Source organism: Drosophila novamexicana, unplaced genomic scaffold (assembly GCF_003285875.2).
Source record: "Drosophila novamexicana strain 15010-1031.04,08,12 unplaced genomic scaffold, DnovRS2.1 tig00000485-arrow-pilon, whole genome shotgun sequence".
NCBI lineage: Eukaryota > Metazoa > Arthropoda > Insecta > Diptera > Drosophilidae > Drosophila > Drosophila novamexicana.
The window spans coordinates 2,232,437-2,250,107 of NW_020824808.1; the positions used below are offsets into that span (position 1 = coordinate 2,232,437).

At 37.7% G+C, this 17,671-nt stretch overlaps 1 protein-coding gene across 2 annotated transcripts in view; it reads right to left on the bottom strand.

Annotated features, from left to right (window-relative positions):
• LOC115761709 overlaps positions 1–17,671 on the bottom strand; it is a 78,605-nt gene that overhangs the window by 45,077 nt on the left and 15,857 nt on the right. The gene's annotated exons all lie outside the window — the stretch shown is intronic.

A 17,671-nucleotide genomic window follows, 5' to 3' on the forward strand; every position in this document is an offset into this window, starting at 1 on the left:
ACCCTGCTTCAAGATGTGCCAAATGAGGTTGGCTAAGCAAAGTTGAAGGCAGGCGCGAACTATTTTTTTGGGGTCGGTAGCAGCCCAGCAGGAAACCAATAAACTCTTTTTCGCTTTGCGAACGAGCATAATTACCCGTTCATACCGCTAGTCGATAAACTCGTTTCTCTTGCCACGGGATGCTGGGGACGCAGCTGAGGTGCTTCAACGAGAGCAAGGTCGCAAATGTCGCTGCACATGCGAGTAAATATTGGCTAGAAATTATGCAATCCCCTAGGGGAGAGCAGCTGACAATGAATGGAACCTGCTCGGTCGGCCTCTGCTGCCCCCAAGGATTACGCAGGACATTACGAAACATCAACAAGAGCGCAGCGCAAATGACCAACAATCGTCAGGAGCTGGTCATGAATTATGAAAATTATGTGTAAGCCCCGGCTAATACCGCATCTGGCGAATTGACAAAAATCCAAAATACGTGCGTACAGCGGCATTTGATTCGTTTAACATTGCACGATTGAGCAATGCGCTGCACAATGTTGCCGCTGGGTCTGCGTCTGCGGATAAGCTGCAGCGGTCAACGGAACTGTTACCCATGAGGTCGTAGCCGCAAGAAGAGGTTCATCATATTCATTAACAGCCAGCGAATTACACTATCGGATAGCTGTCTAACAGCATGTTGACCTGGCTAGGGGTGTGTGTGTGTGGGAGCGGGGAGGGTTCGTTTGTCTGGTTGCAAACGTGCAACATTTTGTGTGCGCAGCATTTGCAACTGCAAAATATGTAGCTAATTTATGCGGGTCGTCAGTTCGTGGAATGTGCTTTCGTGGGAGTTTTTGGGTAGCTGCAGCCTTTGATGCATTGCTTTAATATACTTGTATAGCAGGGGTGGATTTTTAGGTACCTGCTGTTTTAGACATCCGTAGTACAGTACGTAAGGAATCCAATACAAAATACAGCTTTCAAGTAGTTACGAAATGTCTCAAGCAGTGCTGCCAAATGCAGTTGTATGGGTTAATGTATGCACATGTATTAGTTCACGCTGCTTTGCGCTCACTTTGAACTTACGAAGCGTCCACGTGCGTGTGCCTTATACGTGCGATTTCAAATCGGAAAGTTGATTTATAGTATTCTTGCTCATGACTATTAATAAAATAAATGACAGGACTGTATTCAAATTTTCTCCTTTTGCATTTTCCCACATAATATTACTATATTCACTTCGCTGTTTACCTACTTATACGAAGGAGGTCAAGTACCAGCTCTGGAGTGCAAAAAACGCGTAAATTTAATGTAAATAATCATCACGTTAATCAAGTATTTCAATCTTCATATCAATATTTACAATCGTGCACTCAAACTATATCTAAGCTGCGCTTCGCTTTTGTCAGCTTTATGTTTGCAGTTAACTTAAAGATAGACAACCTGAAATAATTGTATTAATCATATGTTGCAAAAGTTGCAGGTTTGCATTAAATTTTAGTTGACAATTAGCATTAATACATTTCCCAAGCGTTGGCAAAATAAATAAAGCCGACAGCACTTTCCCTCGGCACTATGTTAATAGCTTCCTAAATATATTATTGCCAAAAAAGAAAACAAACAAATTCACGTTCACGTTCACTAATTACCTCCAAACTGTGCAAATTTGTAAACATTTTTTGAGGCTTTACATCATAATTTGAGTTTGTCAACTTTTTGGTTTTTGCTAAATTTACGATTTTTGTGTATATATATACTTTTTGGTCAAGTCATGCAGACCAAACTTAAATAATGGCTTTCAGCTGGCGGCCAACAGTCAACTACCAATGTATTCCAAGTGGCAACAACGCCCACCTGAAAAAGTGCAGGCAAGAGCTGAGGCAGCGACAGGGGCAGGGGCAGCCGCATGGAAAATGCTGTAAGCCAGAGCTTGGGCGCCAGTTAAAACAAGATTTTTCACTTGCCGCGTGGACAAACATTGCGCGCTGGTGAAAAGAAAAAGTAAAATGTTTGCCGAAAAAAACAAAAAACGTTGAGAAGAAAAATGTATCTGCTGAGGCAGTTAACGGAAACACCGCCGCGGCTAGTTGCAGGCTGTGTCAATGACTTTGAAATGATTTCAGCGCGCTCGCGAGTTTCTCAATTCGAATTTCACTGACTGCAGGTCAGCATCGTACGTGGATTTGATTAGCAATTGGATAATTGATATAATGCGATCTTAAACTGATCGAAAGCGAAATAGTGCCGAATACGTGACGTTACACTTTCAACTTGCAGCCAAATGTGGCTCGGACTACCAAATGGAAATCCTGATCAGAGCTGCCAGCTGCGCAGAGTCTGGCAGTTAGCCAGATTCAAACGGATATGACGCGCACTTTTTTATACATTTAGTGGCAGCGCCTGTTAAGCAAATAGCTTATTACCAGACAGATTTGTCTTAAAACAAGTTGCGCAACTTTTGCTTTCAGGCTGTTGCGACTTTTCAAGTTCAATGCTGCTGTTGCTTGGCTTTTCCAATCAGGCCGCCCACTTCCTGTCCATATTATGCATTATGCATTTCGATTCACATATGCAAATCTGTTTGTAATTTCGTTACTGGCCACCCCAACCGGTTGGTCAAACTTGAGTCCTACAGGCAAATTTCACAATTTCACGCGGCGCATTGCAACAGTTTTTAAAATACCCTCAACCCATTGTATATAGCTAAAAAGGGTATTATGATATTGTGCAACAGTATGTTACAGGTAGAAAAAGGCATATCCCACGTGCTGAGTTGATCTAGTTATCTTGGAAACTACAAATGGTTGACTCCGAATTTGGAATGCACATTTTAGTGTCACATATATAAAACTAATTAATCAGTTTTAAAAATATATTTTCATATTGCCCATATATATCGATTTGAAGAATGGTTTTCTAAGCATCACTGAATATGAGAGCTTGGTATGACGGTTCTTATATAGCTTACACATTTTGGACATATTCTCCATCCTCACACTTTTGTATGCCAGATTTAAGCCCTCAAAATTTTATTAATGATCGGAGTCGAAACACCCAAGATAAATCAACCCCATATAAAGTGTGGGGCTAAGTGAAGAATGAAGAAGAATGTATGTAAAAAAGAAAGCTGAAATGTTTTAAAGGCACCATAGAGCAGGGTTTAAGGTATTTCCCAGGCGGACATGCCCCTGCTTTAGCACTCTAATTTCTTTTGCAAGTTGCTTTCATTTGAATTGGGCTTTTCATTTGCATTGGGGCTTTGATTGTTTTATGGCCTCTGGCCAAATTTGCACAATTTTCACCCAAAAGCAGTTAATAACTTGGCAACACAATTGGCTAGCCTGTTTGGCAGATCAAGTGCTTTACTTAAGTAGGCGGAAGACAACACCTAACCGTTAAAACAGCTTTTAAGACTTTGCGGACTCAACAATGACTGCATAACAGGTGGAAGTATTTGGGCAAAACCGGTGCCAATAAAAATAAGCCTTTGAGGTTCTATTCACATACAACTTATCGCGAGTATTCCTTAATAAAAAGCTTTCGTTCTGACTTTTAATGTATATAAATTAATTTTTGAATTGTTTGCCATATTTAAATGTTAAGAACGAGGTGACGTTGTCTAACCAAAAACCCACTTATTTTGGCTGCATTATTAAGAAATCAAACGAAATGTGTCATAATCGCAATCAAAGGCAACAACACCACACAAGCAATTATATAAAAAACAAAAGAGCTGAGGGAAAAGCACCTCATACATGACTTTTCTTCAATCAAAATTCAAATGAAAGCTACAACAAGCTTAACCGAAGACTAAATACTCTTGTAACTTATCTATAGAAGAACCGTGTTTAACAGCTATCGATAGTTAAGTGTTTGTTATTATCGACCATAAGCTCGATGCCATAGGAACTTTATTAATATTAAAATCTATCAAATGCAAGGAAACGATGATCATCGATTATTTCACCCAGTATCGATGATTAAAATAGCCAACATCGATAATATTGCACGTTATCGCGCACTTCAGCTGTCCTTATCAATTATTTTGCGACTATATACACTTCTATGTCGCATAATAAGCATTTGGTGTTATAAAATTGAATATTTATTTATAAGAAGCTAAACAATAGACAGCAAATTATCTATAAAATCGAGAGCGTCAGAATAAGTATTTAACAAGGAACTAAACGAAACGATTTGAAATAATTTACAGTTTAAAGAACTTGTAAGATATCTGAAAGATTAAAACCAGTTTAGCTTAACGGGTTTAGTGAACTGGCTCTGAACAGTGAAAGACCAATGTATCCAATGTCAATCGTGTTAGCCTTTAGTTGGTAAATAAGCTTATTCAGACATTTAGACATTTCTAGGCGTTGCGTGCCAATAATTTAGATTTCGTATAACATTAAAATTCTCAGGAAAGCAGCCTAATTATATGTGCAAATAATTATGCAAAAGCTGATAGCTCGAAATATCTAATTAGGCGGCGCCACGCTAATAAAGAATATGAATATGAATATGAATAAGAATATGAAATATGAAATATTAACATACATATATTTATGTTGGCATACGTCACATGCATATCTAATGGACTCACCTTCACAAGGGTATACAAACTCAAATATATATTTCATGCGCCGCTAAGCATGCCAACAATAACAAAAACAACAACAACAATTGAAAACTGGGCTAACAACAATTGCATGAGCAGATGATGTCTGTGCGCCCGCTGAGGTGTGTGAATATTTTACAGTCATTACACGGCGTATTTTTATTTTGGCAATAACAACCACATGGCGCCGTTGGCCAAATAAATCCGAAAAAAATGTCAACACATGATACCGTTTCTTTTTTGTTGATGTTTTAAATACCTAGTAGCTATTGAAAGGGGTATATTGGCAGCAGGCAGCCATCTCTGAACACATTATGCATACATATTGTCGGCGGTAACAAATAAAAGTATGTTTTTATTCCAATAACTCCCCAGTTCCAAAATTTTTTATATATTTGCGAAATTTTAGGAGCCTGAATCACACCTAGGATCAAGAATATGTCAATTTCCCAAAATTGAAATTTACTTTTTCAAATTAGAGGGCTACAGGTAGAGGAAGCCCGGGTGCTTTTTACAGTTGTGTGTATATATAGAGGTTAAAACGAATATAACCCAGCTCGAGCCTGCGTACAGGGTATCTTTAAGTCAGACACTGTCAATTCGAGCCACAAGGGTTTCTTCTAGCTGTTTTTTTGCTGTGTTAACTTGGCTTATTAAACAGTGCAGAGAGTTGCTTTGTTAAGTGGGCAGACAATGTGTAATGGTAACCCAAACAAAACGCTGCATTTGGCAAGGCATTCCAGTGCTGTTGTTGTTGTCATTATTATTATTATTATTATAATGATTATTGTTGTTGCTGCTACTGCTTAGCCTTAAGCGCTGCGCTCTCATATGGCATTGCACTCATCGCTGACGCGTTTGGCTCGTGCGTAACTACTTTTAGGCCTTATGAAGAGGGGCCTCAGAGAGGTCTAAAAAGTAGATGACAAGATGACATAATTGATCATTGTTATTGTCTTTGCCGTTGCTGTGAAATTTACACCTGAAATGACAAGGCCTAGAAGTGCTTTTAATTAATGATCTAATTAACTAGAAAGTCATAACACACGGTGACATAATATCTTATATCAAAGGGAAAGTTTAAGAGGCTCTGCAATTGTTGGATTGCGACCAAGTAGTAGATCGGCTTATATGCCAGCTATATACGTGCATATATGTGTATAGCCATGAATGCGATAGCGGGTTTACAGTATGGTCGCCAAACGGCAGCTACTCAAAGACTCATTCACTCACTCGTGCCACTCGTCTATTGATTGCACAAAAGGCATAATTGAAATTGTTAAGTTCATGCAATAATCACGAGTCCATCAGTGATGCGAATCGCTGACGATAGCTCAATGGATATAGATATTATTATTTGATTTTTACTGGAATTTCGTTTTGATAACTTTATTCAATAAGCTGGTAAACTTTAAAAGTTATTCCCCTCATCAATTACCATTTTCTTTGTGTATGATGTTAATCATAAATGTACAGGAAATACATTTCCCTATAGATTTTAAACAATTTTTAAATGATTCCGCTTAAAGTAAAATATTATATCCCATTTTTAAGCTTGTGATTAGTTATACAGTATTTGATGAAAATATTAAGAAAATGCACCGTAAAATGGCAGCATTCAAATGACATAAATGAAACACAGAAGGAAAAAGATAGACTGAATACAAAAAGAGAGGTCGAGGACTTTATAATTGTCAAGAGATATGGACAGTGAAAGAAACTAACAGGGAAAAGGATGAAGGCAGTGAGAGAGACAGAAAGAGAAAGTGACAGATGATGATAGAAAGTCCCACATTTTAAAATTATCATAAAGTGTGGAAGTTCATTTAACTTGACATTGATTTTGTTAGATAATTCTAGTTAACACAACTACCGGTAATAATTTATCAAAAGCTTCATAATCAACTCGGAGATTGTGCTAATTTATGTATTCAATAGCACACAAATATATCTTAAAATTGAACAAAACCTGTGCTTAGCATCGCCTGCTATCGAAAATTGTTTCAAATATATTTTATTTGGGTGATTGCTGATCGATTGCATAAACCAATTCATAGTTATTGTTGTCAAGGTTGATTTAGAGTTTTGGGCTCTTCATAAATCAAGGAGACAACGGCTGCTGCTCCGCTAATTAACTTATGCTCAATATTTATTTGCTATTTAAAGCTTGTGTCATGTCCGAGCCCTGAGGTAGCACTCTAAGGCAGACCTGTAACGGTACTAGGAGTCGGGTATTAGGGAACTCAGATAAGCATTTACATAAATTAGGCACAATTATGTTAAAACTAACGAAATGTATATATGCCCGCTAAACGCTGCAGCTGAAGGTCAGCTCGATTATGCTAATTATATCCACAAGTCTGGGTTTTTGGTCAGAAATTATTCACCAAAGATTACGTAACTTTTACTTATTTGGGAAGCCCCAGCAAGTGATATTGGTTCTTAATCAAACACAATAAATCGCATTCGGTAGTTAAAAATTGGCAACCAAGTTGCCAACATGCCAACAAGATGCTCAACACCTTGAGTTTACGGGTCTACGCGGTCCACAGACAGTTAAGTAATTAATTAGCTCGTAAAGACGGCGACATTATCTTTTTTTTTTTTATTTATTTATTTTTTTTTTTGGCATGAGGCCAAACCACAATCTAAAGCCAATGATCTCGAGCAAACAATTAAGCAGCTCGGATTCTAAGCCACAATAGCGCTTACTAGACCATAAATTAGGGGCGGCATTTTGGTTAATCGCGACGGCGTAGGCGACCGCCTGACACATGCCAACTTGGCAAAAGCCAAAAAACGCGGCTTAAAGCCATACAAATTAAATTTAACAGCGACTTTAAAATGTAAGTTACATTAAAATGCTGAAAATGCTTTTTTTCAAGTGTGCGATTTGTGTCTACGATAAAGGAAATACTTAAGAAAAATTGTTTTTTTTTCTTTGCTGTTTTAAATATTACTCATTTGTCTACTACTCTATAAAACCCTCAAAAGAACGGCTCAGCACTCCAAACAATAAAAACCCATATTGAATTGTTCCTAGTAGTAAGCATCGTATTTCTTCAAATATCTTAAAAAGCTGAAAGTTTTCTATACCAACAACTTTATCGAATACCAATTTTCCCTGTGGAACAATATGACATAGTCACATGCGTATAAGACTTTAATCTTGTGAAGGAAATGCTATACATCTATGTCGATCCACATATATTGGAAAAATAATCATTTTTCATGCGAAAACTTAACACTTGATATAGTGCTGCGATTTGGTCAATTTTGACATATGTTTTATGTGACGATTGATTTAAGACTGAGGGCAGAGTATATCAACTCCGATTATGATGCTGATCAAGTACACTTTATGGGCTTGGAGTTGTATTCTTCTATGCGTGACAAAATTACAATACCCTCTAAAAGTGTATATTCTCACCATTGTCAATTGATCATTTCACAAAAGTGCACAGGGTCAATTTGTTGTGCGGGTCAGTTAGTTGTCTGACCAGACCTTGTCCCAGCCACAATTAAAGACCGCGACTTAAGTGGTGCCCCCAAACTTGTAATTTGCCACAACACGCACTTATCCGTAAAGTAAGCAGCGTTCATAATTCATAATTAAATGCATCTGTGAGCTGCAAAGCTACCAGGTTTAAGTTGATTTTCATGGCTAAATGTTTCCTCTCGCAGCATTCACTAATTTAATGTAAATAAGAAAAGTCCGTTAACCTCGGTAGCTGCTTAAGCGGCATCTGTAGCATTTGACAGATTGAGGAAATTATAATCTGATTCGATATAGATGATTTGAAAATTATGTGTAATCATTATTTTTGCTTGCTTTTTATAAAAAACATTTTCCTAAATCGCATCAAACAAATTAACAGAAATGTAGGAAATAATAAACAATATTTGCTATTGATAAATAAAAAAATATGATAGTAATATTATTAATATATATTATTAAATAAATAAGTATAGTAAACATGAAATATAGAAGCACGCTTTCAATCGACTTGTCTGAAAATACTTCTAGAACCAAAGCTTGTAAATCTATGGAATATTGAACCAGCGTATTAGTCAAAAATAAGTTTTATGACATTTTGAACAATATATATATATATATTTTAATAAGGTGGGTTGGAATCTGATTTCGTAACTTGCGACTACCCCCAATAAGCATTGGTAACAATTAATTTTTCGAGAGAAAAAGTCTCAACGAAAATAAAAAGATTGGCTGCAGATGCTATACAATTTGTATAAAAATATATGCAATTTGTTTGATTTCCGCCTTTATTTCTTCAGTTTTTAAACATAAACAACTATCCCGAAAGAAACGTAAATTGGGTTAATTGGAGAAGTTGGTAACGCGCAAAAAGAAAAGGTTAGACCTGCGCGTTTTATAATCTTTCCGTTTATTTTAACAGTAACAATAGTTATTTGACTTTAGCTTTAGCTACAGTCGGCACGTTTTGATTAATAAATTTCGTGCGATAGATTAAGACATTTGCAATGCTTGCAGAGCTGTTATTAGTTATGGTTTTCATTGATCAGAGCCAGCCCCTTAAAAACGTGACTATGACGGTCTAATTAGCTACATTTTGTGCCTTATTTAGTAAGTAGTATATCAAAGAGACAAGCCCCAATAGTGACTACTAATTCTAAACAATCGACGATTAATTCTAAGCTTTTGTCGACAGGCAACGAAAAAACAAAAGACTGGGATTAATTGCCATTTAGTGAACGAAATGACAACGGACTGACCTCGACATGAGCCCATGCAGTAGTCCAATGAGAACAAAATTAACCTCAACATTAAGCAAATGACCCTAGCAATTTCCGCCTTCAATTAATACACGTTCCTCTAAACAGCAACAACATCGGGCACAAATCATAAGTCGACAGTTTGCTGAGAATTTACTTCGATTACTCAAAGTGCTAACAAGCTAAACGAGTATGCTCGACTGGCAGTTACTCTGTGCTATACTAAAAGTTATATTATGGTACTATTTGTAACCTCCTATCAAATTAGTCTGTATACATCTTACACCCTTGTATCTAGGAAAATCCCTGTGCTATAATCCACGCTTCAAGCAGTGCAATTCAGGCAGTGCAATTCAGGGAGCGCAAATTCAAGCAGTTGAAATGTTGCTGATCTTGCCTGCTCCTAACTATTCTAAACATTTTTCAATAACTTCTAGATTTCCTATCCGATCGGTATGAAACGTTTACCAAAAATCGACCAAAAAACGATATCTTTGAGACTTAAATTGGCAAATACAGATGATCTGAATACGAATCAATCAATCTATTTTGTCTATTACATAAATTATAGACTTTCGTACCCATTTCATAAACAGAGGGTATAAAATCGCTGGCGTATTAGCTTGTGGTCAATCGTGAACTACATTTAGCAGCAGCAGCAACAGCAACAGCAGCAGCCGGAGCTGCCACGAAATACGGACGGCCGGCAGCTGGCAGCTGGTCGACCTTGATGTAGCTATTTGAACAAATATCTAGACGCTCTCGCTACGATCGATTTCGATGTGGCGCGCTGCAAATCGATCAGAGCCGCCATAAAGCAAAGTTTTCGCAGTTCGTCGTCCAAATTTATGCAATTTATTCCATTTGGCTTTTGGGCTGTGTAAGTAAATTATATGCAAATTTGTTTGGCTTGGCTGCGCTTCGACTGATAAAAATCACATTTGGATTTACAGTTGTGTTTGGCTTTTACTTTGCCACAAAATAACAAAAATATAAATAATGAAATAAATAAATTACATTTAATTTGCGTAATCAGTTTTCAATGGCATTGGAAAATGTCGATTGTGTAATTCTGGCCTGCACTGAGGCCAGAGGCCAAACTATATGAATGTGGCAGCAAATCCATATTACAGCAGTAATTGTATGCCTAGATTTACAGTTGGGATTAGTCTATAAATTAAGCGCATTTACAGCAACTGTCAGCGGGGCCACACAAATCGTGCCCGGCCATGGCTCATACGTCCCGTGGGCGCTGGCAGCGGGTCAAGCGTTTGGGTCAACCCACCCAAAAATATTTAAAAAAAAAAAAAACAAAAAGCGAATGTGAGACAAATTGAATGCAGCAACTGGTCATGAGTCATGACAAGCAACAGTAGTCGAGGAAATCATTTTGTTAACACATTTGCAGGAAGCATTTATGTAAATATTTGGACATAAATCTCTCAGATCAGCTGGCCATGAAATGCAAAACTCTATCATAATGAGATGCACCTGCCCAAATGAAGACAGCATTTAAATAAAATGCAAATTTTTAAACACTTTGCCGCGGCGGGCAGAAAGTGTAACAAAGGGCCAAAAGTCAATGCACGAAGACGCATTTGATTTGCATGCAATTAGCGAGCGGTAATAAGATAAAAGCAAACGCGCTCGACTAGAAGATACCCTCTAGTCTGCTTTAAAAAGCCGCTGCATAGACAATCAGACATACTTATACGTAAAGTGAGCAAAGAGCGTGTTTTCTAACTGGCTGATCTGAGCTCAAATTATCTTAAAGTCGATAAATATCGATTTTTTTTGGTTCTCCATACTCCGAGATATACTCAAAATAGAGGAGAAATATATAAATAAACATCAATTAAAGGCAAATGAAAGAATTATCGATATGACGTACTTAAAACTGATCTGCGTTCTTATATGGGAACAAACACATAAAATGTTTGTCCAAATCTAATCATTTAGATTTCCCTAAGCTATTCTGATTGAGAAAAATGAGGGACGTCCATGATTCTCAAGTTATACGGGCGAGTGCATACCAATTTATAGTCTTTAGATCTTAGTCTCTTTGACAGATCGAATCGACCTCATCGACTCATATCCTAAGTATATTTTACATGTTCGGTTAGGTTCTACACTCCATAAAAAGTTTGTGCAGGGAATGCACGGGTTGGACAGCGAGTGGTAGCAGCCGCAGCTAGTAATGGTAACTGGCAGACAAACCGGCAAATGGCGGACGGACTGACTGACTGGCTGTCGGGCAAAACTCCTAACAAATTGAGCTCATTCACTTTTCAGCGCTATTGACAAGAAATTGTACAATTCTGAAGTTGACAACGTGCCTGCCTCACCCTCAGCCTCAACCTCTCCACTACCCACATCTATGCCCAACCATCGCTTGCGACTTTGATGGACGCAATTTGATTAGCTGCGTTTCTTTAATGGGCAGTTGTCAGCTTAAAATGTATTTTAAGAGGGGTTGGCAGACCTGGAGAGTTAGCAAACGGCAACCCATTGCGACATAGGCAAAACAAAACTGAACGTTACAATTCGAAAATGAAAATAAGAAACAACAAAATTAAATCAAACCATTCACTTTTCTGGCCTGACCGAGCGCAGAGAAAAACGTGGAAATCAACAACAATTGAACACATTTCTGTTATTTTTTTCCCATTACTTAACTCAAATTGTAATAACAGCGGTCACAATGTGAGCAGTCGCTTTCCAAGTGTAAACTCGTATATGTGAAGCTGCCGACAGAGACAGATGTTTGTCGCATCGAAATTAAAATGTAATAATTATTTATAGCTTTGTGCTTTTTTTGCCAGACAAGTTCTCAAGGACATAGTGGAACAAAAAAGTGGGTTTAAAAAATGCAGATGTCGATTATTTATTATTTAGATGGGTACTTTTTGTTATTTAAATTATTCTGATCACCAAATGTAGAGAAGCAGGTTCTTTTTAATAAATACACAATTTAAGCAAAATAATAAAAGATATTTAATATGAAAAACAGCTACTGAGTGAGGCAATCAGTTAGATTATAGGCGTTCGTATAGAAATTTTGGGCACATTCCTTAAAATTTTATTTATATATTCTAATATACAAGCGAAGATCTACCTAACATTTTTAGACGAAAATGCAACTAGAAATGCAATTAATTAAATGTTATTTTTAACAAATTACTTTTTTTTTATATGTGTAGATGTTATTTGTTATCAGTCTAAATATAAGATTACATAAGTGGGACAGAGCCTTCTCCTTTCGCAATGCGTATTATCAAAATATTTCTGAAATAATTCTTTTCGTTAACTTCCCAAACTGAACACATTCTCAGAAATTATATTTACTTAGCTAATCATATTTTCAAGTTCACTATTTGTATCTAAGGTCTAGGCTTCATATAAGGTTAGTAAAACTTAAAACAAAAACCAAATAGTAAGGAAATATATATAATATATGGTAAAAGTATTCTATAACGTGGCAAGAAAATACAATAAATTTAAAAAATATTATCAAGGGCGAAAAGAGGTTCGGGTAATCGATGAGTATATATTATTTTTGCCACAAAACTTTCTCTCAAATGCACCACTTTCTCTTGTTCATTTTTTAAAAATCCTTAAAGCTAAGGCCTAACTTTTTTAGTGACTGTCCATCTATGATAAGCCCAAGCCCATTTAAAAATTAAAAAACAGAGTTAACTACTCTGCCATTTTTATATTTAACTAAATCTTGGCCAGGCTCTTATGCAAATGCAGCAAACGAAGACTTATAATTTTGGCAGCGAGCTGCGCTGAACCCAAGAGTCGTTTGAAGACTAATCTCCATGAGCTGAACTCGCAATTTTTCGCACTTTAAAGCTGGCTAATATTTTGCGAGCCGGGCCTAATGCATTTAAAGCCGGACACTATAATTAGCCTGTAGCCGAGCCAAGTGCATGGTGTCTCGGCGCATGCGCAACCGTCGTCCACCTTCGGAGCGGGCGACAGGCTGCAATTTGAGTTTTAAATAAGCGGGGATTTTGGAGGGGTACAAGGAGTTGCTCGGTAATTGAAGAAACTGCTGTAGTTGCAGACAATTTGCGCCATAAATGGCCAAAAAAAAAATATATATTCACAATGCAATCGGCATATCTGCGGCGTCTGGCTGTTATAATTTTCAGAGGTAAATTGTTAGCCAAGTTTGGGGTTTGAGTGGATCCAATGGACAAATCAGACCGTTGTTTCGTGCACTGACCTCAGGCACTTGGCGATGTGCGGTTCACAAAAATGTCCAAAAACACAAATCGCGTTCCACGTTGACAAAATTAAAATTCATTTACGCTCAAGTAAATATTTACGCAATAAATTTGCATTTAATTGCATTTGTGAAAAGAGATCGCGCACGCGATAGGCATGCGAAAAACGCCACAAAACATTGGCCAAAATCAAATCAAATTTAAACGAGGTGGCGAAAGCGACATGTCGCAGACGAAATACCCTCTGTAGATAAATGACACCCGTGCAATATAGGTATATCTAAACGAAAGCATGGATAAGCGGCATTTTCTAGTAATACGTAATACGAGACCCATATAACTTCATATTTTGAGATAAGTAGTTGATATTTAATCGAATGTTCGCATTTCGTAACGAAACTTCCAAACGGTAGAATATTACTTTGGAAGCATACAGAATATAGTTTATAGCAGTAATATGATGGATGGATGTCAAGTATCATTGGAATAGTCCTCACAGCAATCTGCTCAACTTCTAGCTCAGAGATGTTTTCTCCATACGTTACACATTTCGTGTCATAATTGAAATAACCTCTGCAAGGGTATTAAAACAGGCCGCAACTGTAGTCCGCATGCCAATAGCAGGCCCAATCTCTTACCCAAACCCACTAAACAATACTCTGGCAGCCGGCAGCCAATACCCATACCCATACCCATTTGATGTCAAATCGACGAAAACAATTTGTGCGACGTATCGAAATATAATCAAATTATGCGCCAGAAATGTCGAAAAAGCGTGAAATGTTTTGCCAGCGGGCCAGAGTGCTTGCCTATTAACCCTGAGCAGGTCCCAGCCGAGTTCGCTACGTTTCGGGGTGCGGGCTAGAGGGTATTATGGATACGGGGTACTGGGTGCTGGATGCACACATGACGTTTCCAAAAATTGCATCAAAATTGCACCAAATAAGAAGCGATGCACAATGCATTGGCAAATGTTATGCAAAATGTGCGCAAAAGTGTTCGGCAAATAGCGAGTGTGTATCCGTATCTGTATCTGTATCTGCAAATATGTATCTTTATCGAAAGCTTCATCTAAGCCCGATGATGGGTAGAGTGTGCTCGCATTATTGGAACGCTTCAACGTAGCCAAGCAAAACAGGAGTTGGGCATTTGGCTGTGCGGCTAAAATGTTTTTATGCGGTTCGCTTAATGTGTTTTAGCCATAAACCAACGCAACGCACATCAACGGCGAAAAATGCAATGCCAACAATGAACATTAAACCATGGCACAATGAGACAATGTTAAATCAAATTTAACACTTATTTAGGTTGAGGGAACAGCCGCCATTCCTATTCGTCCTGTTTGTATTCCGTGATCCCACTAAAAAATGGGAATACTAGTTTCGGGTATAACAGGCAGACGGAGACGGAGGTTTCCAAAACCATCAATAGCCGAATCTATACTCCACGTCCGTCTGTCTAAATGCTTAGTTTTCTGAGAATGACACATAAGTTCACCTTTTGCCCCATGATCAAAATTGTTTAAAATCATCGATTACTAAGTCTGCATTCAGAAAATCGATAAAATTCGATACATTTTACGATATGCTTTTAATGCATAATTTGCAGCTCAAAAGAGCTGGATAAAGCAACCATTTAAAAAAAATAAAATAACTGAGGTATTTCCTTGGGTTTTGATACTTACAGACACTTGCATGTCATATTATTGCCTCGAAAGCTATGATTGTAAATGCAGCTCGGCGCTGGGTTTATAGTATCTCCTAGTCGAGCACTTTCGGCAACAGCTCTCATACTTGCTTTTAGTTGGCTTCGTTTATTTGTTTTGTGCGCCTAATTGCATTTGCACACACTCTATTAAAAGTTGTGTTTGTGTGTGTGTGTGAGTGTGTGTGTAATTGAAATTGCAATGTGTGGGCGCTGGCCAACAAGTGTTGGACATGTGAGCGGTTCATTTGGCCAACTATATGCTAAATTGTGCATGTTCCTGCCGCACCTTTGGACAATTGTTAACGGTCGCGTTTTAGATCGCCACAAAAACGCGTAAATGTCATTGACAATATTCGTGGTATTATTCAAAAAAGGATTGGCTGCAGAGTGTAAGTTCAGCTCATGGGAGTTGTTTATAAATAAATAAAATAAATCTTTGCGTATCTTCAATCTATATTTAAAATTACATAATTATTGCATTGGAAGTGCAGAGTATATTCTCTAAGAGCGTATTTTTGTGTATGATTATCTCTGTATCTCTATGAACCCTGAACCCTTGAACTTGTCATGACAAATTACTGAAGAGAAGCAGAATTTCATTGCCTTTTGCTGTTGAGCCTTTCAAGATATAAAAGTTTTAGCAGGTTTTTAATATTAATATTAACCAATTAAACAATGTATACATTTTAATACCCAGAAAGTACTCAAGTGTAAAAAGACAGACGGAGAGTAGTATAATTATAAGTACATGATCATTACTTTACATCAAGGAATTATCGATAGTCTGAATTGTGATGTTGAAATAGAGAAAACCACGAACTTAGAAACTCGTTGGGAAGAGACTGTAAAGTTAAGAGTTAAAATTTTTAGTATGATTTATCAAGTATAAAATATAGTAAAAAATAATCAAAGGCATGCAATGTAAAAAAAACCATCCTGTCAAATAAATACCATACTTGACACAAGGTTAGAAGAACAGATATAGTCTAGGAAACATAATGGCTCCCCCATTAATATTCTTTACATTTTTTTACCAAGCACTTTGAAAATATTTAATTCATAATACTTTTATTCTTCTAGAAATTATGATAGTTTTCTTCTATAAACTAAAAACATATTCATAAGCTCTTAAATCCAAATGCAATTAAGATGCTTTTGAAAACATTGCTTGAGATTATCTTGGGTATCTATTATTCATATTCAAATGATTTCTAGATATGGCATGTTTTGTAGCTTGGTATATTGCAACCCAAGTCATGACACTTGACTCGATTGTGCTGTAATTAGGCGCTTTTGCAATTCAATTTTAGCCGGGTAGCTGGTTGAGCTGAACAAATCGAAAAACCAAATTTCATTCACAATTGATGAAAAGTGCAATAAGAGACGAAAAAAAGATTTGTCAAGCAAAAAAGATGAGATAGACAAAAGTGAACGGAAGTTGCCGAGCAACTTTCGACACACAGCTCCAAAAACAATGAACCGTCGCTGAATCGAGAGGGGGGTTAGTTTAATAAGCCGTTGCAATAACAACAGAAATGCGTTTTCATAGTTGATGCATCCATGGAACTGAAACGTTGCCTGGAAATTAATTTGAAAGCAGCCAACTTGAGCGAAGGGGGAGGCAAGTGGAGAAACTGAGCACATACGAGATAGATGAGCCAATGCACAACACTTTAGTGCCGCAGGCGAATACACTCACACACACTCTAACTCGCACACTGGCCATTCACACATGCACATATTAATTAATTCAAAATTGAATTACGCATACGCACAGGTGTACACAGGCGACGCTTAAACCAAAACTAAAAGACGAGTTGCTGCCACACACATTGCAGCTGCAAACACTTGGACAAAAGAGTCGTAAAATAAAAACACAGCATTCGTCGGGCCATAAACAAAAGCAACAAAAACCAAAGCTAACGAACCAACAAAAACAACAGCTAGAAGAAAAGGCTCTAAAGACTGAGCTCTAAACATTTTGTTAGAAATTAAGTCTGAATATGGCCAAATTCAGGTAGTTGATACCTGGCAGTACCCCAGTGGGTGTACACACTGTACACCACACATGTCACACACTGTGCCGCTGTCTTTGCCTTTGTGGCACGGACCAGCCCAGGCCAGACAAGGCTAGCCCAGGCCAGGCCTGGTCCGTGCCAGTTAAAGACTGTTTGGCCACTTAAGCTGCCCGCGCCGCAATGCAAATTATCTACCCCAGAGCTCCGATTTGGCTCGTATTTTTGGACACTTATTGTGCGACTGTCGTCTAGAGATTGTTGTCGTTGGCGTCGTCATGGCTGCCAATTGCAAGTTTGCTAGTTTGCAACACATGCCGCCCAGGACACGGTTGCCAACAAGACACAATGCACACACTAGAGGTGAA